Below are 27472 nucleotides of genomic sequence, written 5' to 3' on the forward strand. Positions count from 1 at the left end.
CGGTCGCGGGGCCTCGGATGGAATGGGGGCTGCCCCATGAGAGCCCCTGGATTTGCTCCCATCTTACCCGCGGCCTGACCTTGGGGGCGGCCTCTAAAGACCCAGGTTCGTGGGACTCAGGTTACAGGTCAGTCTGCTCCTGGGAGGTGGGCTCGGTGTGATCAGTGTGCTGGGATGGCTGCAGCGGCAGCGGGAAATGGTCGCAAACCCCGCGCTCTCATAGGGCAGCCCCAATCCCGCCATAGCAGCCACCACCTTTCCCTGACAGCACAGCACCCGCCTTCCAGGAGCAGGCTGACCTGTAACCTGAGTTCCACGAACCTGAGGCAGCAGAGGCCAAGCTCAGGCCATGCGCTGGGGAGTTTGAAGCAAATCCACGGGCCCCCATGGTCAGACTCCATAACCCGCCACTCCCTTCGACCACACCGCGCCCTCTTCCCAGGAGCAGGCTGACCTGGGGACCGTGCCTGGAGCAGCAGAGGCCGAGCCCTTGACAGGCCGTGGGGAAGATGGGGGCAAGTCGACCAGCTTGCCAGGTCGCTGCCCATCTCCCTGCCGCTGCCCCAGGTTCGTGGATCACTTGTTTTCAAGCCAGTGGTTTCCTGAGAGGCAGGCGCGGTGCAGTCAGGTGGCGGAGGCTGCGGGGAGGGATGCTGCCCCAAGGGAAGCAGGTGGACTTGCTCCCATCTCCCCCAGGGCCAGACCTGTGGACGGCCTCTGCTGCCCCAGGTTTGCAGGACACATGTCATGTCAGCCTGTCCCTGGGAGGAAGGCTCAGTGTACTCGGGGCAGCATCAGTGGCTGACAAGGATTTTAGAAGTGGGCTCTAGCCCAGCATAACTAACTCTCCTTTCTTCTCTTGCTTCCTCAGTTGGTGGCTGTATCGGCTTTTTCATTATAGGTTATTGCTGGATAATGAACATAGGTTTCTGTGCTATATAGAAGAAACTTTATTTAAAATCTCTTTTTATATGTAGTGGCTAACATTTGTAAATCTCGAACTCCCCTTTCCCTAGTAACCTTAAGATTGTTTACTAAGTCTGCAAGTCTGTTTCTGTTCTGCAGATGAGTTCACATTGTCTTTTTCTCTCTTTTTTTAGATTGCACATATGAGTTGTATCATTTGGTATTTTTCTGTTTCTGGCTGATTTCACTTAGAATGACCATCTCTAGCTCCATCCATGTTGCTGCAAATGGTTTTATTTTGTCCTATTCATGGTAGAGTAGTATTCCAGTGTATAAATATGCAGCAACTTCTTTACCCAGTCATCTGTTACTACATTTAACTTGCCTCCATGTCTCGGCTATTGTATACAGTGGTGCTGTGAATACTGGTGAGCAGGTATCTTTTCACATTGGAGTTATTTCCAGTTATGTACACAGATGTGGAATTGCTGGGTCATAGGGTAAGTCTACTTTTAGTTTTATCAGGGATTTCCATGCTTTCCATAATGACTACACCAAACTAGATTTCTACCAGCAGTGTAAGAGGGTACCCTTCCCTCTACAGCCTCTCTAGCATTTATCATTCATGAACTTCTGAGCGATGGCCATTCTGACTAGTGTGAGCTGATTCTTCATTGTAGTTTTGATTTGAATTCCTCGGTTTATTAGTGATATCGAGCATTTTTTCCTGTGCCTATTGGTCAATTGTGTCTTCATTGGAGAAATGCTTGTTTAGGTCTTCTGCCTATTTTAGGATTGAGCTGTTTGTTTTTTTGTTATTAAGTTGTATGAGCTGTTTATATATTCTGAAAATTAAGCCTTTGTTAGTCGTATAATTTGCAAATATTTTCTCCCATTCGTAGGTTGTTGTTTACTTTTGTTTTACTTATGGTTGTCTTTGTTGTGAAGAAATTTATGAGTTTAATTACGTCCCTTTTGTTTATTTTTTCTCTTATTTCCATTGCCTTGGTAGATTACCCTAGGAGAATGTTGCTAAGATTTATGTCAGATAATGTTTTGAATATGTTTTCTTTTAGGAGATTTATCATGTCTTGTCCATCTGCATCTTTAAGCCTGTACTCTACATCTGTGCTTCAGTTTTGAATTTTGAGCTTCTTAGAGAAAACCTACTCTTAGCTCATACGTCAGATTCAACATGTCTAAAGCTGATTTCATAATCTTTCTTCTTGCAGCGTCTCCACTTATTCAGTGGGATAATCATTCTTCCGGTCTTAAATACCCAAAGGCTTGGAGTGGTCTTTGATTTATCTTTTTCTCACCACCCTCCATATTTTGTCAGCTTCTTGAACTGTATGTTTTTGGTTTCAAGTGTCTATTCTGATTGCTGATACTCTGATGAAGAGCTTTCATCCCTGATACGTTATTGTTTCCTTCTGCTGAATTCTTGGATATTCTCTCCCCCCCTTTCAGTCAACCTACAGTTTTGGCTCTCCAACATCTAGAGTCAAGTCAAAGAGTTAACACAACCAGATCTCAGTCAGGTAGTCTCGACCCATCATCATTTTGTACTTAGCTTATGTGTTCCAATTATTATGTAACTTAGCCTCCTATGGTAACATGTGCCTTATTAAAAACCAGGAGTCACCAGCCTTTTCCTATCCAGTCCTCAGTTAAAACAGATTACAATTGCCCTGAGAACTAGTTGGAGCCCCATCCCCTTCATAGAGTCTTCCCTATTTACTCCAAATACTTCTAGCTCCTCTTTGTATTCCTGCACTGTTTATGATCAGTAGCCTGTAATCTTGGCTTTGAGTACTGACTTGGTACCATCCCTGGGTGGTTTCCAATGTTTTTCCTCACTTAGCTGGTAACTGGAGAAGACTACCTTGTTCAGCCTCCTTTATACCCCTCACCCTGCTTAGCATCGGACAAAACATGCATCCAGGCAGTGCTTACCTACTTTATTTATTCGCAGGGTGGTGGTGTGGATTATAGCTAATAACTATTAATTCAGTGTTGCAATTAAAAAAGAAAGGCAAGAAAATCCATAAAACTTTATCTCCATGTTCAGTTTAGGGCTTTACCTCAATAGTTTTCTTAAGTCTGTATTTACATTCACATAGTGTTCAGTGCTTGTACAGTTTCCTGAGGCAAGCAGGTGAATTGTCATTATGTTTGACTTTCACGTTACATTTCATATAGGATATATTTGTGCAATGACAAAACCTTCTTTTATAAGTAAACAGCCGGAAGCCCAGAGAGACTAAGAGCCTAACCCAGGGTCACCTGGTTAGTGTTTGGCACAGGCCAGGACCACAGTTCACATCATCCAGCTGATCGTCTTCCAGTGCCTTTTCATTCCAGTGCTGGGAAATGTAGCCCCATCAGCCAAACGGCCAAGTCACATTGCTGCCCCTTTACCTGCCAGTGATGGCAGTGCTTCAAAAAGTGGCAAAGGAAAGGTCAGAAATAGGAGTGATAAAACACATTTAAGTGCTGGAAATGGATCCTCAACCTCCTCCTCCCTACTTGAGCGCCTCACAAGTGTCCCACTCTGACAGTGCTGATCATTGTTTATAACATAGCCTTAAAATCAGACATCTTTTATAAGACATGCTTTTATCTTGGTCCCTTTCCTGCTAGTAGTCACCATCATGGGCAGAAAGTGCTTGGTTATGTTCTGTTTGTCACATAGGTGGGAGGGAAAGTGGGAAAGTGAGTGGGTTGTACTGAAGCCGAGCATTTTACAGCTCTGTTGTTCTAGGACCAGAGCAGTTCCACTCTTGCTTTCATCACCTCTCCACCTCCGAGTCCCAGCCACCCATTCATGCCTGCTTCCCCACATGCCACGTCCTGGGGAAGGACAGAGTGGTGGGCAATGCCCCCTCCGCCCTCTGCTCTGGGAGGTGTAGGAGTCTGCATTAACTTTTGAGCTGTTTTAGTAATTGGGCTTTTCCAGCTTTTCTAGACATCTCCTTTCCATCTCTGAGAAATTGGATTTGTAACTTAACCATACATGGACTATACTAATGTATTCAGTGACATTAGTGTGATGTTGCCTCTAAGGTGTTCTGTGACTGGATAGGAGGTTTTTATTTCACAGGATGCTTCACATCCAATTCTAAAGGCCTAGAGGCTGCAGGTGTAATCCAAGTCCTTACATGTCTGTAAGGTAGACATGAACATTATTTGATAATATGACCATATGTTCATAGATTACGGTTAGTCCTCCGGCTCTGTATCTAATGAAAGTTTAAATTCCAAACACTTGAAGAAATTTTGTGGACCATGTCTTTTTGCCTGTAACCAGTTGCCAAAACTGAAATCACAACTCTACCACAAGCCACAGTGTTTCCCAGTAGAGAAAGCCCTCTAATTTTACAACCTCTAAGTAGTGCAGTGGTTGTTTGTGTGAGATGAGGGATGCCAGAGTATTTTTTGGGACACTAGAGTGGCATGACAAGTATTCTGGGACTGGTTACAGTTGAATCTCTACTTCCTATATCCTGGATTGATTACAGAGGCAATGTTAGTGCAGTAACCATCTTGTGTATGCAAGTGTAGGTAGGAAGACAAGAGAGAAAATAGAAGGGATATAAAGTAATGGAGGGACTTCATAGCAGTACAAATAGTGACTTTGACACCACCAGCTGATGACGTGAACTTGGCAAGAATTTGTGAGAATTGGTGGGTGTCATTGCAAGCAGGAGAGTCCTGCAGCTCTTGGGGTGAACAGGCAAAGGGGAGAGCAGATATGGTGGCTATCCGGGGGCTATTTTTGTCCTGAATGTGAAAATGTCCAGTCCCCTGTTCAATTTGGCAGCCACAACTTCACATGACTCAGGGCATTATTTCCACCAGAAATCCATAAAAATATAAACAACCTCTGTTTCCCAAAGTGTTTGTTCTCGATCTGAGATGATTGTCCTGTGGTGGGAGGTAAGTGGGCGATGGGCCCTGTTACATCACCCCCTTTCACTAGAAGTCTACCTCGCTGCTTTTCAACCTACTCCTAGAGGTGCTGTCATTCTGTTACACCTAGGCCTGTAAGACGGGCTTGCCTGAATCCTCACGTGAAGAGGGATAGTTATGTGCAGTTTTAAAAAATTGCTTGGGTCATGTGGTCCTTTGTTCCTTCCATTGGAAATCACTATTCCAGAGCAAATAGTATGCCTCCATAGAAAGTATATTGTTTGTAAGTTGTCTTCAGAGGTTTTGCAGTAGGTTTAAATATTTGCTTGGTGATGGCATCTTGATTGATTGAAGGAGGCAACCCTCACTAGGGGCTTTGTGTGCTTTCTGTCTGAGAGTTCCTTTCCTGGCAGCAGAGTGTTCGTAGGCAGAGTTAGAAAGTTACCTGGTCTGAGAAGCCGAATTTGCCCGCAGCTGGGAATTGGCAGAAGAGTCTGTTATGGAAGGAAAGCTTTAGGATTATCTGGTAGCAGAGTTCTGGGATCCAAACCCTGGGAAACCTCAGCTTTTGTAGAGTATGTTCTGTAACAATAGGCTATAGGATAATTTTTACACTTGTTATAGGATGTAGAGTTGGGGAAAGGCTTAAAAGTGCAAGAACCTTAAAAGAGAATCTCCGAATATTTTAAAGAAGACAGTTCTCAGAATGAGAGCTTTTCTAGAAAAGACTAGCTCTTCACTTCACAGGGGAAGCAGGGAGCAGGTGTAACTGCACTTACGGTAACTTAAAAGGTAAACCTTACCCTCCCACTTAGCTGTTTCCTGGTGTAAGTTCATCTCGCACATCTGTAGTTATAGACCTGATGTGTCATTTTCTGGTACTCCATTCTGCTTCTTAGTGAGAGACTGACACAAAGCCACATTGCAATTGAAAAATTGCGCAAACGACTTTATTGTTAAAAATGTAGACCTGTGGCTGGGTGCTTCATTTGCAAGTGTCTTTCAGTACATAGAACACTGAAAAGAATGCAGTGTTATTTCTTTTTTTATTCCTTTAAGCCTTTGAAAAGAAGGTTTTCTTTGCAGAGTGTCTGGAGTACATCAGAACAAGCAGAAACTAAAAATAGCTTTAAGAAAGCTCCAGTATAGACGTTGCTTATAGTATGGTATCTGTCTTAAAGTTAATTCTTTAAAGCAGGAAGCTGTAACTCTCAATTTCTTAAGCAAATATAAACATTCTTGACACTTAATGACATTCTTTGTGGGGTGAAGCTGATTTTGCTTCCATTCTGAGCGTTGAAAGTCCTTCTATGATACTCCTACCAGTCCTCAATATTTTATTTTCCCTCTGTTGTGAACTTGTTATTAAACTTGAAGCAGATATAAATATCATTAACTTGCTACATATGTAGATGTTCAGTGTTACATAGTCAGAAAGTTTGTGTACATCACACGTATCTACATAACTCCCCCCTTTCCAACTGTGTTCCTGATAGGATTGTGGGAAATGGCAGTATGGGGATATGTCTTTCAGTACACAGTGTTTCCCCTCTTCCCTCTACCAGATCTGGATTTTCTTTCATCTTTCGGCTTCTAGACTTACTAGCTCTTTTTCTTAAGCTAGGTATGTCTCATCCCCCTGTGCACACAAACATGCGTACACACACACACACACACACACACACATATTCTGCCGTAAGGAGTAGCGTGCAGCATCCCATTCTCCCACTCCTTCTCTGGATCCACCCACTGGAGGCAGTGTCTTGCACGAATTCATTTGTAAGTTCCTTTATAAAATTCGAGTGGTTGGGAAATAGGACTGATATCCACACCTAGTAGGCAGGCCCTCAAGGACAACTTCTATGGTTAATGCCAGGTTATCTTAATGTTTGAGTATCTGGGTTTCATGTCTTCCTCTACCACCTGTGTGACCCATGATTCCCACATTTCTGCCTCCCTCTAGAATTTTTCTCTCCAACTCTGAACTCTTACAATGTTCTGCTGATTTGACATCTTCACTTGGAACTCTGATATCTTAAAATCAACATGTGTAAAAACTGAGCTCTTTGTCGTCCAACCCCCCAAACTGGTCCTTTCTGCAACATCCCCCATTCAGTTAGTGGAAACTTAATCCTTCCAGCTGCTTGGGTCAAAAAACTTGGAGTTATTCTGATTTTCACTGACATACCACATGAATTCTGTCAATAGATCTGGTTTAACACTGCCTTTAAAACAGATCCAGAACCCAGCCACTTCTCACCATGGCTCCTGCCTCCACTGCTGCTTCCCTGCCCTGAGCCACTGTCCTCTCCTCCTGCACAGCCCTTCTCAGAGGCTTCCCTCCTTTCATCTCTGACCCGTTTTGACTATTCTCACCCGGCAGTCAAGTGAGCCTTGAAAACCTAAGTTAGATTGTGTCGTCATTCTGCAGTGCCTCCCAATTTCACTCGGGGTAAAAGCCACAGTCCTTGCAACGTCCTCCAAGGCCATACAGGATCTGCACTGACCCTTCTCCGCAGCTCCAGCAGTGCCCCCATTCTGGAACATGCGAGGTGCACGCTGGCCTCGGTGATGGTTATTCCGTCTACCTGGGACTTCTCACCTCCTAGTCTTATTTCTAACCTCAGTCCTCAGTGTGGCCTGCTCTGGTATTTAATACAACATCACCATAATCCCATACCCTAAACTCTCTTTACCTTGCCCTTTTTTTATTTTTTCCATGGTTCCTCTTTCTTAGCATGCCACTTCCTCTGCCTCTCTTTCGTGTGAATTGTCATCTCCACCCCCCACCCCAGCTAGACTCCAACCCAGCTCCGTGAGGACAGGAATTTTGTTTTGTTTATTGATCTATTCCAAGTGCCTAGATTAGTCCTGGGTACATAGTAGCCTGTCAAAAATTATTTGCTAAATAATTTAAAATATTATAAAATGAGTCATCCTTTCAGGAACGGGTGAGGAAAGGAAGCTGCATGAAAGAATGGTGCAGTAAATAATGATATTTGCCTGTTGTTCTTTGTGTGATATATATATATGTGTTTTAGCTTAATTTGGTATCCAGTTTCTTAATTTAATAGCTGTATTAAGGTGTAATTTACAGGCCATAAAATTCACAAATTATAATTGCACAAATCAGCCATTTTAGATATTTCTAGAGTTGTGCAACTGTGTCCTCACAAAGTCCCCTTTTTTCCATCCATATGCAGTTCGCCCTCCACTCAGTGGCACCCTGATTTTATTTGTTTTTGTTTTTTTGGCAATCACATCTCAAAAGAATAATTTACACAGCAGTACTAATAGAGCTTTGGCTTTTAGAAATGACACACTTAAATATGAATTCAGCTGTCATTGCTGAATGTAGGTAGCAGTATCAGACATCGGTGAGAAGAATGGACTTGAGTGTCAGACTGGCTGCAGTCTTACCCAGCTCCACCAGTTACCAAGTTACCCAAATTATTTTCTGCCTCAAATTCTTTATCTGTTATATGGGGGTAATAATAGCAGCTTATAGAGTTGTTGTGAGGATTAAGCAAATAGTGAAACAAAATTTAGTATAGTGGCCAGCTTATGTAATTACGTAAGAAATAGCCTTGCAGGTAGAGAGCAAAATTCAAATCAGTTTCTAAAGTATGTGTAAAATATGATCCAGTTCCTGCCTGGTTTGTAAACACGTATGCCTACTGCAGAATGTAAAAGCAGGCTAATTTCCAACAGAAAAGATCATTTCTTAGCATTTCTTTCAAAGATATATGCAAAATCATTTTTACTAAATTTCGGGTGCCCACCTCTGAAAGAGCTTTGACACCAGGGAGGTAATTATCTACTTTTTTGTTAAAATCATGCTGACCATCACAAAGTGTTCTGAATTATATTTTAGCCTTTATGTTGGGAAATACTGTGAGACTTCTTCTAAATTAATGGGGGGGCATTCACTGTAGCTCTTGTAGCTGTTTTGTTGTTTTCTTTTATGTACAGATGCACAAAGCAGGTTCATCAGAAGCCTCTCAATTCCAAAGATAATAACAGTGAAAAATATTGTACAGTGACAGTGAATCCTTGGCATATGAAGAAAGATTGTAAAGCCCTGAATGAATTAAGAAGGTATTGTTACATTAACATACATGTAACCATGGCTCTCTTACCTTTATTTTTCACTTTATAATGAAGATACTCCCCACCCGTCAAGGTTGCTTTGTTTGATATAGGGAATATCTAAAGCCTTTTCTGCAAGTTTTTAAAATAAGTAACAGAAGGTAATTTATCAGAAGTGTGAATGGTGTAATCTGCTCTGTCTAGTATAGTAGCCACTAGCCACATGTGGCTATTTTGAATTGAGATGTTCTATAAGTGGAAAATATATAATAGATTTTTAAGACTTCATACAACAAAACTAATGTAAAATATTTATTAATAAGTTTTAAAAGTGTCAATCACACTTTTGAAATGATAGTATATTGGATATTTTGGGATAAATATAATTATTACTGAAATTAATTTCACTTGTTCCTTTTTATTTTCTAAATGGTATTACTGGAAAATTGTGACTTACACTATGTTTCTATTGACAATTCTGGCTTCTAACTTATTGCAAATAATATGAAAAGAAAACTTTGATGAAAAATTTTGTAATTGAATAGTTGATTTACATCATAATATTTTCAGGTGTGCAATACAGAGGCTCAACATTTTTATAGATTATATTCCATTTAAAGTCACCATAAAATAATGGCTATATTTCCCTGTGCTGTATGATACAGCCCTGTAAGCTATCCAATTTATACATAGTAATTTTTACCTCTCAATACCCTACACCTTCCCTGCCTCCCCTCTCCTCCTTCTCCCCATTGGTAACCACCAGTCTGTTCTATGTACCTGTGAGTCTATTTCTGTTTTATTATAGTAATTAATTTGTTCAATTTTTTATAAATACATATAAGTTAATACATAGAATATTTGTTTTTCTTCCTCTGACTTATTTCACTATGCATAATAACCTGTAGGTCCATCCATGATATTGCAAATGGCATTATTTTGTTTTTTATGGCTGATCAGTATTCCATTGTGTGTGTGTGTTCATGTGTGTATATCTGTGTGTATACACATGCATATATGTGTATATATATATATATATATATATATATATATATATATAATATACCACAACTTCTTTATCCAGTCATCTGTCAGTGAACACTTGGGTTGTTTCAGTGTTTTGGCTATTGTAAATAGTGCTGCTGTGAACATTGGGGTGCATGTGTCTTTTTGAATTATATTTTTCTCCAGAAATATACGCATGAATGGGATTGCTGGATCACACAGAAGTCTATTTTCAGTTTTTTATGGAAACTCTATACTGTCCTCCAAAGTGGCTGTGCAATTTACATTCCCACCAACCGAGTAGGAGGGTTCCTTTTTCTCTTAAAAGGTCAAAAATTCTCTAAATTTATATACTTTCCTTACAGTTTAGGACACAATTTGGCAAAAGCCAGAAAGAATTTGATAGGAGTAAATACAGTATTTTTTTTAAATGTCCATGCATTACGGATAGATATGTTATTGATGAGTTGGTTCCCTACATTTGTAGATGCAGAAGTTTTTATACCTTCATAGACATTTCAGTCTAGCAGAGAGAAAAATTTCTTTGCATTTTGCTGAACTTGTCCGGGTGGCTTTATCGAATATGGTCCAGGCCTCCAGAGGTGAATACACATCCAAACCTGAAACATTTGAATGTCTGCAAGATTTTAAGAGTCAAGAATGTCAGATCTGGACTATAAATCTGGTAAATGACATCAGTGAGTGGACTCAAGAAAACTCCATTTGAGTGCAAAACCTTTCATAAGCCAAAAAAGGCATTGAAATTGTGGCAAAGCCAGAGACTTGTGTGTGACACATATGGCCACAAACCCATGGGGACAACCACAGGCGTCCTGGAGTGCCAAGGGAATTCCATGTGAGGAGTCCAGCACTCACAGGAATCCAATAAGTCCCTGCCAGCCAGAGCAACTTCATTGCTACCGTGCTGTTTTGAGCAAATGTCTTTTCAACAGGTTCAAATTGGTTTGTATTTTTTTTACATTTTTTATTAATTCATACTCATTTTACAGTGTTGTGTCAAATTCCAGTGTTCAGCAGAATTTTTCAGTCATTCATGGACATATACACACTCATTGTCATAATTTTTTCTCTGTGATTTATCATAACATTTTGTGTATATTTCCCTGTGCTATACAGTGTAATCTTGTTTATCTATTCTACAATTTTGAAATCCCAGTCTATCCCTTCCCACCCTCTACCCCCCTGGTAACCACAAGTCTGTATTCTCTGTCCATGAGTCTATTTCTGTCCTGTATTTATGCTTTGTTTTTGTTTGTTTTTTTTTTTTTAGATTCCACATATGAGTGATCTCATATGGTATTTTTCTTTCTCTTTCTGGCTTACTTCACTTAGAATGACATTCTCTAGGATCATCCATGTTGCTGCAAATGGCATTATGTTGTCGGTTTTTATGGCTGAGTAGTATTCCATTGTATAAATATACCACATCTTCTTTATCCAGTCACCTGTTGATGGACATTTAGGTTGTTTCCATGTTTTGGCTATTGTAAATAGTGCTGCTATGAACATTGGGGTGCAGGTGGCACCCTGAAGTAGATTTCCTTCTGGGTACAAGCCCAGGAGTGGGATTCCTGGGTCATATGGTAAGTCTATTCCTAGTCTTTTGAGGAATCTCCACACTGTTTTCCATAGTGGCTGCACCAAACTGCATTCCCACCAGCAGTGTAAGAGGGTTCCCCTTTCTCCACAGCCTGTCCAGCATTTGTCATTTGTGGATTTTTGAATGACGGCCATTCTGACTGGTGTGAGGTGATACCTCATTGTAGTTTTGATTTGCATTTCTCTGATAATTAGTGATATTGAACATTTTTTCATGTGCTTTTTGATCATTTGCATGTCTTCCTTGGAGAATTGTTTGTTTAGGTCTTCTGCCCATTTTTGGATTGGGTTGTTTATTTTTTACTTATTGAGTCATATGAGCTGCTTATATATTTTGGAGATCAAGCCTTTGTCGGTTTCACTTGCAAAAATTTTCTCCCATTCCATAGGTTTTCTTCTTGATTTATTTCTGGTTTCCTTTGCTCTGCAGAAGCTTGTAAGTTTCATTAGGTCCCATTTGTTTATTCTTGCTTTTATTTCTTCTAGGAGAAAATTTTTGAAATGTATGTCAGATAATGTTTTGCCTATGTTTTCCGCTAGGAGGTTCTTGCCCTTCTTATTTCAGGGAATGGCACTGTAATTTAGACACTGCCAAAGCCATAAAAGAGACAGAGGGATGTGAGGAGAAGGCTTGGAGGGTGCACCGTTCAGTGCTTTTAAATTGTGACAGTTACTTGTGCTTTTTTTACTTTTTTTTAATGGAGGTAATGGGGCTTGAACCCAGGACCTTGTACATGCTTAGCACGTGCTCTACCACTGGCCGGCATCTTTGACTTCTTCCTGCCCTTCCATCACACCTGTGGCCAATCCGTCCACCTGCTGAAATGTTTTCTTCTCTCTCCTCCTGAGAGGGCCTCAGCAGGCCTCCACATGAACCTGCCAATAGTCCTCCCTGCCTCTATCTTGTCTCTTTCTAGATCACTTTGCATGTCTCCTCTACCTTGGAGGCACACAGAGTCCTTTGAGATGTGCACCTGTGATCTCTCCACCTGGTTGCTCATCTGCCTCCCGCACCCTGTGCTCGCTTGTAGACTATTTGCAGTTCCTGGAAGGGACCTGGCTCTCTTTGGCCTCCCTCCTTTGCATGCGCAGCTCCCCAGGGAGAAATGGCCTTAACATTATACGTTCACCTGATCACTTCTAGGGCATCTCAGAACTCAGCACAGTGGTTCCCTCCTCTGGGAGAGCCTTGGCTACAGTTCCGGCTCTCTGCCCTGAGCACCATCTGCTGACTGTTATCCAAGCCCTCTTAACACGCCTCCTCAGCCATCACTTCACTATGAGTCCTGTGCACCTAGGAGCTCCCGGAAGCAGGGACTGTGTCTTTTTCCTCTTTATTCTCAGAGCATTGTACAGACTCAGGTACAATGGTGGAGGGCACAGTGGTTATTCTGCAATTTCTCTAGAGTTGGGGCCTAGGGGTAACAGTCTGGTGGGAAGAAGGGCTTAGGGGATTTCCCCTGAAGCCACATTTTCAATTAACATTTCATGTTGTTTTTGTCTACTATTTGAAGTTACGAGTCTTAAAACAGAATGACGATTTCTAAAAATTACTTTACCGATGATTGAGGAAAATGGCAGTTTTCCATATTTAAGAATATTATTTAAAGTTTGTGTGACTGTGGTGGTGGAAAATAGAAATGCAGGGGCTACTAAAGCATTCTCATCCCCTTCCCCACCCTCAGGTCCTTTGGACAGAAGAGACAGAGGGATGTGAGGAGAAGGCTTGGAGGGTGCACCGTTCAGTGCTTTTAAATTGTGACAGTTACTTGTGCTTTTTTTTACTTTTTTTTTAATGGAGGTAATGGGGCTTGAACCCAGGACCTTGTACATGCTTAGCACGTGCTCTACCACTGAGCTATACCCACCCTTCCCCCCGATATTTGTGTTTTTAGTGGGCATAATGTGCTGGTAGCAGGTACTTTAGCATCAGACACAGTCACCTGCCTCTGACCATCACGTTAATACCTTTCCCCTGAGCTAGAGAGCTAGTCTGTTTCCAAAAGTTCAATAAATTATCTACATTTTCTTTTTTCTTAAACAAAAGGTATTAACTCATTTTTTTTAGTATCACCTATAAATATAATGTGATTTTATTAACCATTTACCAAAGTGTTAAGTGTAATAAATATTAAGTACAGATTTCTGAAGCATCAGTCATCACTGAAGATCCACATTCTGCTGTTCTCTCTCGATGTTAGTCACCTTACTATTGGAGTACTGAAAGCAGCGCCAGGCAGAACTTGAGTACAAATGGGACACGGTTGAGCAGGAAGAACAAGTCCGACCAGAATAGGAGGCGCGGTGTCCCCACGTGGAGATAGATGAGATTACCCAGGAAGAGCGGGTGCTGTTTAGATGCACTTTAGTCTGTTTACTTCTGGACTTGTCAGCCTTGGCTGCATGTTGGAATCACCAGGGGACCTTAAAAAATGTTGGTGCCTGGATTCCATCACTGCAAACTCTGATGGTACTTAGTGGCCTGGGGTGCATTCTGGCATAGGGAAGTTTTTAAAGCTCCTCTGGTTATTCTAATGTGCAGGCAAGGTGAAGGAGCACTGCCTGGAATGGTGGACACAGAAGAGAAGTGAGGCCCTTCCTTCATAATAACAGTAAAAAGGGGGAAAAGAAAAAGACTGGTATAAGTGTATAAGAGGCATTGATTTGTATCCTTTCATAACACCAAAAAAAAATGCAAAATATAAATTAGCTACAATGACATAGTTGTAGAAGGAAAGACAAATTGGTTTTTATAGTTGACTCCCATTTTTTCACATGCGGCCTCGTTTTCATCGTAGACTAAGTGCCCCTTTGTCTTGAACTAAGTCCCAGTCACTGCTACCCCTTCCTGTTGGGATGTGCACAAAGAAGCATGGCTCTCATCCTAAAGTCAGAGAAAGGGTAGAAGAAGCAGGGAAACATTTGTTGAGGTGCCATCATTGTTTGAGCAGTGTTTGAGCTAGTCATGTTACATAATTGGAAATGTAAATTTATTGCTGCCACTCCTGCTGCAAAATTAAAAAAATAAAACTGTATATCTTTGTATCAACATTCTAGAGCTATGAAAAGATGATTTTTGAGTCATTTGTATTATTGCTTCTTTCCATCAGCTGAGATAATTTAGAGCTGTTTGTTCTTGCAGTCAGCAGCAGCAGGACAGAAGGTTATGAGCATGAATAACACTTGGAAAAAATGCTTTTATTAGGAGCATCTGAAAATGTCTCCAAATATAGATTTAATAAATGAATCACAGATCTACATAATGTTGGCATTGAAAAGATATGGAGAAAGCAGGTCAAAATCCTCTTTTATAAATGGAAAAAAATGAGGTTCAGCTACCAATAGAAAGTGACATTTGTCTTTTACAATGTAATAAGCTTCTAATAATCCCCATTATGAATAGTTCCCATTGTTTACAACTGAAGATGGGGGTAAAAGCATATGTTGGTGAAAGACTGTACATTCAGAGATGAAAGCTGAATCTTAGACAAAATTAGATGTTCATAATGCTTTTGAGTCCTGAAAAACAAAAACTTATCATATTGGCAGCATACAAAAAATACTGAAGAGAAGATTTTTGGTCATTTAAACTACCAAGTTTAAATTTAAAATTGCCAGCTAATTAGTTTAAATTTTCATTGGAACATGCTTGTTGAAAAATTGAAGATGAAGACTCATTTAACTTTATAGTTCTTCCTTATTTAAAAAATTGCCTTTTTTTTTTTTAGTTTTGTATTTGAAGTATTTTACTTTACTTGTGAAAGCATGCTCCATTGTTTAGAGAGGCCAGCGTTGTGGTAGTGAGATCTTGGGAATGAAGTTGCCTAAATTCATATTTGAACACAGCAGCTTGCTTCCTGAGTGATCTTGGACAACTTAACTTCTCTGTGCCATAGTTTCCTATAAAATAAGAATAAGAGAGTTGCTTCTTCATGACAGTGGTAAGGACGGGTCGAAGTAATGTACAGAATCTACTTGGAAGGCTTCCTGTCATAGAGGAAGGGCCATGTACTTAGTTACAGCTATTATTATACTATATCTGGTTTTATAATCCAGTTAAATCTTGAGTCTAACTGATTTCATCTGTTAAAAAATTCTAAATATAAACTCTAAAATGGAAACTCTTAAACTTCATAGTTGTAGCTAATTAACACATAAAGCTCAACGAAGAAACACACAGTGGAGACCATTTAGCTGCAGACACCTGTGATACTTTCTGTCCTGCACAGACTCTAAGCTGTAACTACCGTCACTTCTGAAATCAAAGGCAAGCTAAGGAATAGAGCTTTACAGCTTGGCCTCGTCAGGTGCTCAGACCATGGCAGGGACAGTTTACTGTTCACATGTGCATTTTCAAAAAATAGTATTAAAACGAACACTGTACATATTTTGTTGTGTGTTTGACATCGTTAACAGAAAAGAAAAGGAAAAAGAAAAACAGGAAAAAAACCCATGCATTTACAAACAAGGAGGCAATGTCTGAAAATTATTATTATTCTTTTTATGTTTAGGATTTAGTGACCAGTAAGGAGAAATAGCATTTTATTGGTGTAATCCCTTGATTGACTAAATTTGTTTTTTTAATAAGGAAGAAGAGCGTGTTCCATTTACCACCTGGGGAAAGTGTATACATATAACCCTTTGTGCAAGTGCTCTTTTTCTTGGTAAGAACCTACCACAGACTTTTAAAATCTAATGTGAAATGCTGAGAAAACTGAAAGTCAAGTTGGGAACTATGTAGTCTCATAGAGAAAACTTTTTCCAGAGAAAATCTGAGCCAACGCAGGGCGCCACTCTGGAGGTTCCACAGTCTCTTCTGCTCACAGTGCTTCCCCCAATTCTTTTCACCTCATTTGTTCAAATCAGATCAGTGGTTTAGGATTCTCCAGGGTCTGATTAAGAGACCAGATGGAGGCATTAAGATTTCTAAAATTTTCCAAGTGTAACAACCTAGGTAAAATGTCTAAGAATAGCCTAACAAAAGAATAGTAGGAACTATCAAAAAATAAAAGTAAACTACTGAAAGATATAAAAGATGCTTTAATCACATGATTCTAGATTAAAAGATCATATCTCCAAAATATCAGAAGTTATAAAATTCATTTGGGTTTATTGTGAATAAAATCATATTAGCAATATAATAATTAATAAGATAATGAGAGTTTTACTAGTTCAAGAATAGCCAGATTAGAAAGTAGGGCAGGAAGTCCAGATATGGGCTCTGATATCAATAATAATTTACTATAAGAGATGGAAGGCATTACAAATCAGGGAGATAAATAAAGGTTATTCAGTGAATGGAACACTTGTTAGCTACTTGGGGAGAAAAGAAAAGATTGAAATCATACAGTGAACCATATATTATGATAAATTCCAGAAACATTTAAAAAGTAACACAATTAGAAAAAAAACTAGAAATAAATATGGATGAGTATACAACCTCTAGATGAACAGTAAGTTTCAGAGGAAATTATACAAAGATTTTCATGCATCATAAGCATCCTAATTTTAAACAAAACCCAGAGGTTGTTATTTGTTTACAAATCCGACAAGGGGCTAATTCCTTCAATACATAGAGAGTTCAGATCACTTCAAATGTAACATCAAAATATCTCAGGAGCGTAGAAGGCAGAGAAGATGAACACACATTCACAAAGGAAAAAATAGATGTCACACTTCAATGGTAATTCACTCAGTGCACATCAAAATGAAATAGTTTTCCACCTCTCAAGTGACACAGCTCTGTTTATGAGGATGAAATGTCAGTGATCACCAATCCCATGCCTAGGTTACTGGATAATTTTTGTGAAGTATGGTTGATTTACAATGCTGTGTTAATTTCTGGTGTACTCCTCAAGCCTTCTTAGAAAGCAGTCTGACAGTTGATATCAAGAGTCAAAAATATTCATATGTTTTAATCCACTAATTCAGCTTTGAAAAACTTTTAATCAGGAATTATTTCAAAATGACAGGGAAAAGTCATTATGGATGCAAGTCACAGACATATATAAAATCTCAGCCAAAATATTCTTCCAACTATTCACAAAGTAGAATAGTATGCAGCCATGAAAAAGTGTGTCCATGAAAATATTTTATGACATGTCAAAGTGTTATGCTTATGATAGATTTGAGAATAAAATTAATATATAAAATGATTTGTAATATACAAACAATGCACCGTTCTGAAGAAATTATGTCTATAGGTCAAAGCATTATTCTTATTTTTTTTTTATTCATTTTCAGATTTGGAGTCTTTTGATTGTAGGTGACAAAATCAATCTCCAATGTGTTTAAACAACAACCAAAAAATGGGGATGCATGGGATTTATTGGTTCCTGTAAATGAAAACCTCAGGTCTGAGGTCTGGCTTCAGTCAAGGAGAGATACCCTAGCCCAGATGATGTCAAGGGCTGCTTTTGTCCTGTCTTCATTCTGTGTCCAAAGATGTCTCAGCATGTTGCTTCTAGGCACGCAGCATCCCAGATCATCCATCCAAACCAAGACAGGTCTCTTTTGGCAGCTTCCTCTCTTAATAGAGGAAGCTTATGGTTCACATGGGCACCAGTAAGTATCTCCTCACATAATAGTGGCTCTTCCTGGGTTATTTGCCAATTCTCCAATCATGTGCGAGGCCAATACTATGAGGGGTATTATTTGTCTTAAACCAACTGAGATCTACTTCTGGTGCTTCAGAAAGAGTGGGTCAATCGAGGTTAAATCACAGGACTATAAACAAAATAGAGGTTACTTATCCTATAGCAAGTTCTGGGTCCTCTTCTAAGACTGGGGACAGATCCAGGACAGCAATTCTGTCCACTACTGAGTACTTTCAAATTTTCTTTAATGAGCAAATGTTAAATTTATGATCAGAAAATGTGATAAATAAGAAGAAACTTGAGGAAGGAGAATGGAAAGCTTTCCTGTTTCTTAAGAAATAGTGAACCCATTAAGTGCTTGGAAGAAAAATGGAAATGTGTCAAGTTTGTAAAAGTTCTGAAATGAATTAGAATTGATTTTACAGACCATGTAGGAGACAGTGCTATACAGTTAGTGTGTCTTTGGGCTCTTTGAGAATTTCAGTACTTTCACTGAATAGTTGCTTGATTTGGGGCAAATTGCATCATCTCCACGTGGCTCTATTTCCTCATCTGTAAAAGATATAATATTACCTTCCCCACAGGATGATTGTGAGGATTTTGAAAAATAGATGTGTGCTGAAGCAATAGTAAGCATTTAAGGATTCTTAACTATTATGTTTACTTCATATATAATTAAAAAATTATTATGCAGACTTTTAAAAATGCATACTATTTAAATGGCCTTTATGTGCTGTACAAGAGAGGAAGGCTTAATATACCTTCTATAATACATTTTTCTCAGCCTTAACTAATTTTCACATTTAATCACACACACACCAAAAAGTTATTCCTTTCACAAGCATGAAGACTTAACTGTGAAGAAAAGGATGATGAAAGAGAGTAGAGGAGAAAATAAAATGCTTTCTCTACAAACTGATGGCTTAAAAACTAAGAAAAACACCTTTTTAAGACTTTGGTCACCATATTCATAGCTTATACTTAGGTAGAGTTTTTCACATGCCTGTGGTTAATGTTCCAAATTTTTTCACAATTAGTAAATAATTGATTCATCACAATAGTCCTATAAATTGCTATTGTTATTCCCCCATTATATGGGTGAGGAGATTGAAGCCCCTTGAGGTTAAGAAATTTACACAAGGCCCCACAGCTAGCTTCGGAGCTGGGATCCAGATGCAGGAGTGTGGCTCCGGGAGGTGCTTGTAAACACTCCCACTGCTCTCCCCTGCAGGTGCAAGCCAGCGGCCCACTGTTACTATAAATAACATGATGTGGTTCACTTAGTCCTGAAATTCACATTCTTTGTAGCTTTCTCTCTGGGGCTGCCATCAGGAGCAGCCAGGGACACTGAGTACATGCTTCTGGACTATGACCAAGAAGGTAGATGGAAGGAAAACAGTTTAAAAATGGGATCTTTAATGCGCATTCTTCAGTGGCCAGAAAAAAACCTGCCTAGTGAGGAACTGAAACCCTATTAGCCACGTGCAAATTATGCTTCAGACACCCCCGCTGCCCTTGGGTCCACACAGTCAGAACTACAGTGGATCAGGGACATGAATCTTGTGCAAATGCAGGGAGTAGGGATACCTGCCATTTTAAGATCTCAAGGAGTGTGAAAAGCATGTGAAGCTTTCATCAGCAGAGACCTGCTGTCACTTCTACTGTTTCCCTCAGGGCATGTCCACAGCTTCACTGGTTCTATTCAGAATGAAGACGACAGCTAGCACCTGCTGAACCCTGAATCAGTGATAGGTTCCCCCTTGAAAGGAAGCATATCCCCTTCATGGGTTACAACTAGTTCATAACATAAGTAATTCTACAGATGTAGAAGGGATACTTTCATTTGTTCTGCTATCACAGACTTCCCTCCAAAAGAACATGCCACCAGTTGCCCCATTTTGACCCATTAAAATATACTTAATAGGCTTTCTTCTTTAGTGCAGTTTTAGGTTTACAGAAAAATTCACAGAAAGTGGAGTTCCCATATATTCCCTATGCCCTGCACACAGCTGCTCCTGCTGCCAGCGTGTTACATTAGTGGATGCACTCATTCTTTTTGACATCTTTCATTCCTCCTCCACTAAAATTTAACATGCCTGATATTCACGTCTCTTATGGCATTTACGTGCGATTTATATCACTTCTCACGTTTATGTGAAGTTTACAACACATGCATGTTTTCTGTTTAAGCTGGGTTGGGGGCAAGTTTTCTGTGTAAAAATACGATCATTAGTGAGTCTCATGCTGCTGGGTTTTTGGTTTGTCAGGTCATGTTGACCATTGCTTCAGTTATTGGGATCATTGTCTACGGACTTTCAGTGTTCATTGTATTTTCTGCAAAACTTCCCAAGAACCTGAGTGGAACAGACCCAATCCAAAAGTACCTGACTGTGCAGGTGGGCCACGCCCATCACTGCTTCCCTCATCAGTTTTATCATCTTCATGACCCTGAACGCCATATATGAGAACGTGTCAGTCATGATGACTGACTCTGGTAAGCTCCTCCTGCAGCTGAGATAATTTCTACACAAGTTTTAGAACCAGGTCAAAAAAGAGACTATCTTTTAGGAACTTGAATTGCAGTACATTACAGTCTTTAGTTAACTTCAACTGCAAACCTATTTTCTCTAGCCTATATGAGAAGTGAATTAGCTCCATTTTTGCATTAGTAAAAGGGACAAAGGACGCTTTAGAATGTCCAAGCTCTGTGTAAATATGTCAGTGTTTAATAATAATTTCAATTACATTAGATAATGTACCCTATTGTTGAAAGTAAATAGTCTCTGTATTGCAAATAAGTGGAAGAGGGTCGTGGTTCCAGTGGCAGATTTGCTTGCGCGTTACGGAGAGGACAATGAATCACACTGTTATGTGTCTTCCCCCCATGCTGTTCCTGTTAGTGTAGCTCCATTCTCATCAGCTGCGGCTTCTATAATAAATATTTCTTCTCTCTGGCTTGTATCCCACCCAGCGGCTTAGCGGCCTAAGTTAAGTGCTTCCCACACGTTGCATGTGGCTGGGTGGTTCTCCCAGTGGTCTGCTCAGTGGTCATCTTCTGAAAATACTAAGACCAATTCAAATTCTGAACTAGGAGGATGATCGTTTTATGTTCCCCAAATGTTTCTAGCAAGTTGCCCCGTGTTTTGTTTGTCTTCTTCAATAGTCCTACCTTACTGCCGTTCAGGGAGACAAGAGAATTTTATTTAGCAGGATGTTGAGAAGTAGCTTTCTTTCAAATTACACCTGACAGAGGACAGTTCTTGACCATTGGATACTGTTGTGCTTATAAATTTTAAGGAACGGGTGACTTTTTTTTTTTTTTGCCTTGTGGGATATTGCATTCTTAGTGGGAGAAACTCTTACAACATTGTGTACAGTTGGAAATAACATAGTGGATAAGTTAAGAAATTCAAAACAGCTGATATAAAACAGTGTGAATTGCGTATATATATATATATACTATATATATATATATACACACATACATATTTAGCGTGTTAACTCATGTGTCCGTGGCTTTGATTAGGGTTTCAAAGCCGTTCACAGATTTACAGACTTACCTTTTCTTTATTCTAGCTGCAGAGCTCCCAAGGACCAGACTGACTATGAGAATAACCCAGCCATGAAGGTGTTCTTGTTCCAGTTTGTCAACTACTACTCCTCGTGTTTCTACATCACATTCTTTAAGGGCAGATTTGTGACTTATCCGTGACATCTGTTGTATTGGCTGTAAAAATACAGAAATGAAGAGGTGTGAATACAGCTTTGTGTTCTGACAGTCTAACCTGTTTCAGGTTTTCTCTTAGTTGCCCAAAGAAGAGTGTCTTTACTCTCTGATCCTTTGATTTTTTTAGGCATAAAATAATGACTTTATTTCATGTTAGAGCTATCTAAAATTTAAATGAGATTTTCTTTCTAATATTCCAGTGTGACCCAAGTGGCTGTCTCCTTGAACTGATGACACAGCTGACAATAATCATGGGAGGACAGTCCATCTGGAATAACATACAAGAGGTGTTGCTTCCGTGAGTACTCAGTCATGTGTTCTTGGGGTGAGAACGGCCCACCCACCCACATCATTTTCCTGCGTGGCCATCTCTAGAACAGGGGAGACTCTCTGCTTATTAAAGCTCTCCAGATAAGATGATCCAGCCAACAGTATAAACGTACCTGCTGTTTAATAATTATGTTTAAATGCCTTCTTTTTTATGTTTAACATAAATCCTCAAGTGCTATAGTCTCTGCTTATTAGCCCACCACTGGGGACTGACGGATCAGAGCCCATTGAGAGATGGCCCTTTTTGGGGCCATGAACTAAGTTTTCCCACAACTTCCTGCAAATTTCTCCTCCTTTTATATATGCATTTAAAAATCCATAACAGAAATTTGTTGAGTGCCTAGTATGTGCTAGTCACTGTATTTAATGTTGTACATATATGTATGTGTGCGTGTATCTGTGTACAATTTAATCACCCAAACAATCCTTATTCTTATCTTCCTTTTGCAAATGAAGATCCTGTGGCTTAAAGAGGGTAACTGATTTGCCCAAGCTCTCATTGCCAATAAGAGACCACTGTGGGACTCAGATGTAAGACCCTATCTCTCTGAATCCATGTTCTTCTAAGAACAGAGACTCCCTTGGGGTCCTAAGGCACAGGGTTACATAATGTTTTAAGAGACACTTGTCTAAAATAATAACAACAGAAGTTTTGACTTACTGTTCTCTTCCTAAAAATGAGAAAAGCAGATGTTAGCAAAGGTCACACTGTCTTTTTGATTTTCACATAAGCCCAATCCCACATCAGAGTGGACAGTCCAGTGTTATCTGCAATTTCTGAACATTTCAAGGAGCTTACTGTATTCGCTTTCTGTTGCTGTTTTAACTAGTATCCCCAAATATCATGGTAGTAGGAAGAAAAAAGAAAAAGTATCCTCTAAACAACACAAATATAACCTTGTATTTTTCTTGAACGCAGAAGCCTGCTGAAGTCAAAGTGTTGGCACGTCTGTTTCTGAAGGCCCCAGTGGAACCTGTATCTTTGACTTCTGTGGCTTCCAGAGGCCACCTGCGTCTCTTGGCCTGTGACCACTTTTCTCTATCTCAAGGTCAGCATGGTTGTGTGCCTCTGACCCTGATCCTGTGGTCACATCTCCTCTCCTCTCTCCCCTCTTCTGCCTCCTTCTTCCTCCTTTAACGGCCCTGGTGATTACACTGGGCCCACATCTATAATCCAGATGGTCTCTCTTAGAGTCGACTGGTTAGCAACCTTAACCACATCTGCAACCATAGGCCCCCTTTCCCAGGGAATCTGACCTCTTCCAATGTTCTGGGGATAAGGACATAGACATATTGTGGCGGAACATTTTTCTGCCTACCACACTAAACTTTTTAAGATAATTTCTGGCTTTGAGTTTCTGTTCTCATGAAACTGTTGATCTCTCTTCTGTCTTGCCTTCCACACCAGCATTCTGTTCCTGGCCAACGTAACTGCAGAGCTCGCCCCTCTCTGTGGTGTCCCCCAAAACCACTTACACAAGCAGATCTTACTGTTGTTTGGAGCATGGGGGAGAAACTCAAACAACTTGAATTTTGAAATAAAAAACCTCCATCATTTTAAAATCTTCCATGTCACTATAAAAAATTTATTTTTTTTACTTCGTTTTTTAATTTTTAAACTATTTTAAACTTTGTAACTTTTTTAAACTTTACATTTTTCTTATCATCCTTCATTGTAGGCTCCAGAAACCTGCTATTCTGCCCACCGCATCCAAGTTCCCTTTCATTGTTTCTCCTCCCTTCCCTAACCTTCCTTCTCTCTCCCTTATTACCAAGTTTCTGTCCATTCTCTTTATAGGGCAGTTAAATTAATTATTCTTTCTTTCTTTCTTTCTTTCTTTCTTTCTTCCTTTCTTCCATCCTTCCTTTCTTTCTTTCTTTCTTTCTTTCTTTCTTTCTTTCTTTCTTTCTTTCTTTCTTTCTTTCTTTCTTTCTTTCTTTCTTTCTTTCTTTCTTTATTTCTGTTTTTGCAGAGTGAACCCCTTTGCGTGTCAGTGTGTCCTTCCACATTTCTTCATAATGGCTTCAACTTTCAGCTTCAGTATGGATAACTGGGGTCTGTCTCAAAACAGGCATTTCCCTTGTCCCCCAGCTCACCACGCCCCTCAAGAAAAGATTCTGATCTTCGCTGTGAAATGAATCTTTTTTTCCCTACTGTGCAGTAGACAACCCTTGCCCTGAGCTCACAGTCAGATATTTCCAGAGAAGTAAAAGTAGGTCATGTGCAAATAATTGTCGGAGCCAGCCGAAAATCGATCAGGTCCAGAAAACCTGTGCTGCAGGACTGAGAAAGAAAGACAAGACTAAAAGGTGGGGTTGAGAGGGTCTCACTCTAGCCCGCAAGACGCTAGGTCAAGAGTGGACGCCGAGTTTATTTCCAGCAGTTAATTTATATGATCTTAACCCATTAGCTCATACATTCCTGCATGTAGGCAAAGGTATTGTTTTAAGGCACATTAACAACGTGTACTAAAATCATTAACTTGTATATTGTTACAGACATCATTATTGTTTACAGTTCTCATAAAACTAAGATTAAGAGTTCCTGGAACCAAGATGATAAACTAAGGCATTGTTCCTCTAAGCTAACATCATGACTCATGTGCTATTATCTCAGGTGATTGTTCTTCAGGCTAAGATTGCTAACTTGCATGCCGATTGCATCTCTCCTTCCAAAGGTCCTTAGTGACTTGATAGCTCAGGATGTTCCTTCAGGCCTTAATGCATCTGGCACATTCCTCAAAGGGGTGGCGGGACAGAGATTGTCCATGAGAGATCAACCTCAGAGCCTGATTCCCTGCACTGTGGGAGTTTAGGTCCAACCTCTGTGCTCGGCAGTCCTCAGGTCATGAGTGGCCCCCCACAAATAATACTACTTTTCTCTGTGAAAAGAAATAGATCAGATAGAGGAAATACTTAACTCAGATTACTCAAAAGCATTTCCTGAAGGAAATAAGTAAATTATTGAACACTAAATTTTGTTGAATCTGGTTATCCGTGAGCTATTTTTACCAATCAAGAAGGATATATTTCCTAAACTGGTACTGAGCAATTCATGTGAAATGAAACTTGCTCACATGAACTAGTTTAAAGTAAAGGATGCATTATAGTATCTGTGGTCTGTTTATACCTTTGCTTAAGTAAGCACACTGTTCTAGGTTCCAGTGAGCTGAACTTTGCCTCCATGTATTTCTACTATGGGTTAAAATATTTAGGGAATTTATTTTGAATTATGATTCCCTTTTTTGAAAACCAGGAATTCTGAATTGTAGCCAGGTTCTAGGGTGGCTAGTGTTTTCCTCACTGCCTCTTCTCTTTGTATAAGTGCAGTTTCCTTCTTAATTTTTCATATAAAATCCTAACATACCAAAGATCTATCAATTACTCTTGCTGCACCAAAACTATACACTTCCTCAAAAATACATAGGAAGAGAAAAGAAAACTTATCAAAATTAGCGACTATTTTCATGCTATTTAAATATGTCTAAAGGAACATAATGAAATGAATTTCACCATATCTCACCTGCCTCCACCCCCCCAATCCCATGTGGGGTTCTTGAGTAGGATTCTGGGAGCAAAAGAAGAAGGAGAGTGATGCCGTGATCCAGGCTCCCTCTGGGGCCTCCCCAGCACTTGGATCTGCACCTGGTATAAAGTAGGTCTCAGTCCGAGCAAGCTGAGTGAGTGAGTGACTCACAGGCATCGAATGCATAACATCAGTGAATCAACAGCATTCTTTGTAGGACTCAGAGAATAAGCTGAGTGCCCTGTGGCCTTCCCAGCCTCACATACTATTTTGATGTTGGGGTCATTTCTGGGAATGTTATTCTGTACTGGACAAAAGGCTAGTACAATTCCAGGGTTAAGCAACTTTCCTAGGGAAATTTTATGATAAAATATTAAGAAAAATAGTTAAATGCCCAAAATGACATAGCATTGTCCTTTGGTGTTTAGATAATGTATGGCTGTAATTTTCTTACTTTATATGTTTTCTACATTTTCCACTGTGCGTATGCACTACTATATAATAAGAAAAAGCAAATGTTTAAAAGAGAACATCTCTCTTCTCCAGATATGATTTGGTTAGAGGATGAGTCAGAGAAATATAATAAGAGAATCTTAAATACATGTGTCCATAATTCACTCTTTAAATTCAGGAACAGGAAACTCAGGAATGAAATAGATTAAGAGAATCAAAGATACTTGTATTCAAGATTAGCAAGTAGGGGTGTCCTCAACAGAAATGGTGATAATCTATAATTCAGGGATTAAATGTGATAATGAAAGTACAAAGACAACATGAAGTAGAAAATGCCACGTGGCAAGCACAGAGTAAAGGGCAATTTACTATGATTATGCCAATATGTGTGATCAATTCCCAAGCAAATGATTATGTAACCCCTGCTAGAGGGAGAAAGCTTCCAGCCTTGGCTGGAGAGTGGGGAGGATCCAGTGTCTGTATTTTTTAAAATGTCAAAAGGTGCTTCTCATGTGCAAATTGATATCCCTGCACGAGAGCCTTAAACCAACAGAAAACCCAAAAGACCGTTGACAATGATGGGTAGACGACAGCCCAAGCTTTTCTGCCACAGATGAGTGGTTCCACTCAGGAAGACTGAGCAAGAGGCTCAGGGTCTTAGCTAAGGACAAGCAAGTCGGGACTTCTAATATGACCTAATGCCATTGACGGGGGAGGGCAGTTCAGCACAAGAAGGGGGCGCCAGGTGAGTTAACATGGAAGTTTCATTCTGGATCCAAACTGTGATGGATTTGGGTCCCGGAGGGTAAAAGCCCTTCTTCCCTGGGGCATGGACCGGATTCCACAAGAGGCTGAGACAGGAAGTATGAGGCAGAGAAAAATTCCCCCAGGAGAATCCCGAGTCTGGGTGCCAGGGAGGGTGATGGACGAGCGTGGTCCCAGCGCCACCCGCACCGCAGGGCTCCGAGTGGCTGTGGAGCTGCGCGCCCCCGGCCGGAACTCAGACCTGCCTGCAGTGCTCTGGGCTGCGGCCTGGGGAGAGGCTTTAGCAGCAGGCTGGCCGCATCATTCTCGTAGGTGCCGCAGTGACCCCCAACCCTGTGGCCACGGTGATCCCAAGCCAAGGGTCTAAGTGACTTCAACCCTATTTACAGGTGACCACAGCCGGTTAGCCTGTGCTGCTCAAAAGGAAGATCCCACATGGGGTTTTGCTGTGTCAGGGTGGTTGCTGATACCTGGCATGCTTTGAATCGTTTCATCCTGACAGCACCCTGGGCAGTGGAAGTTTCATCTCTTAATTTTATTTCA

The 27472-nt window shown here is 40.3% G+C and overlaps 1 long non-coding RNA gene across 1 annotated transcript in view; it reads left to right on the forward strand.

Annotated features, from left to right (window-relative positions):
- Positions 1 to 27472, forward strand: part of LOC140693999 (uncharacterized) — a 36946-nt gene that overhangs the window by 414 nt on the left and 9060 nt on the right. The window contains exons 2-5 of the long non-coding RNA XR_012069721.1: positions 8791 to 8916; positions 21705 to 21879; positions 22056 to 22153; positions 23105 to 23234. This is a non-coding gene — a long non-coding RNA (uncharacterized lncRNA). The remainder of the gene's footprint in view (positions 1 to 8790; positions 8917 to 21704; positions 21880 to 22055; positions 22154 to 23104; positions 23235 to 27472) is intronic.

The sequence above is a fragment of the Vicugna pacos genome, unplaced genomic scaffold (genome assembly GCF_048564905.1).
Source record: "Vicugna pacos unplaced genomic scaffold, VicPac4 scaffold_20, whole genome shotgun sequence".
Taxonomy (NCBI): domain Eukaryota; kingdom Metazoa; phylum Chordata; class Mammalia; order Artiodactyla; family Camelidae; genus Vicugna; species Vicugna pacos.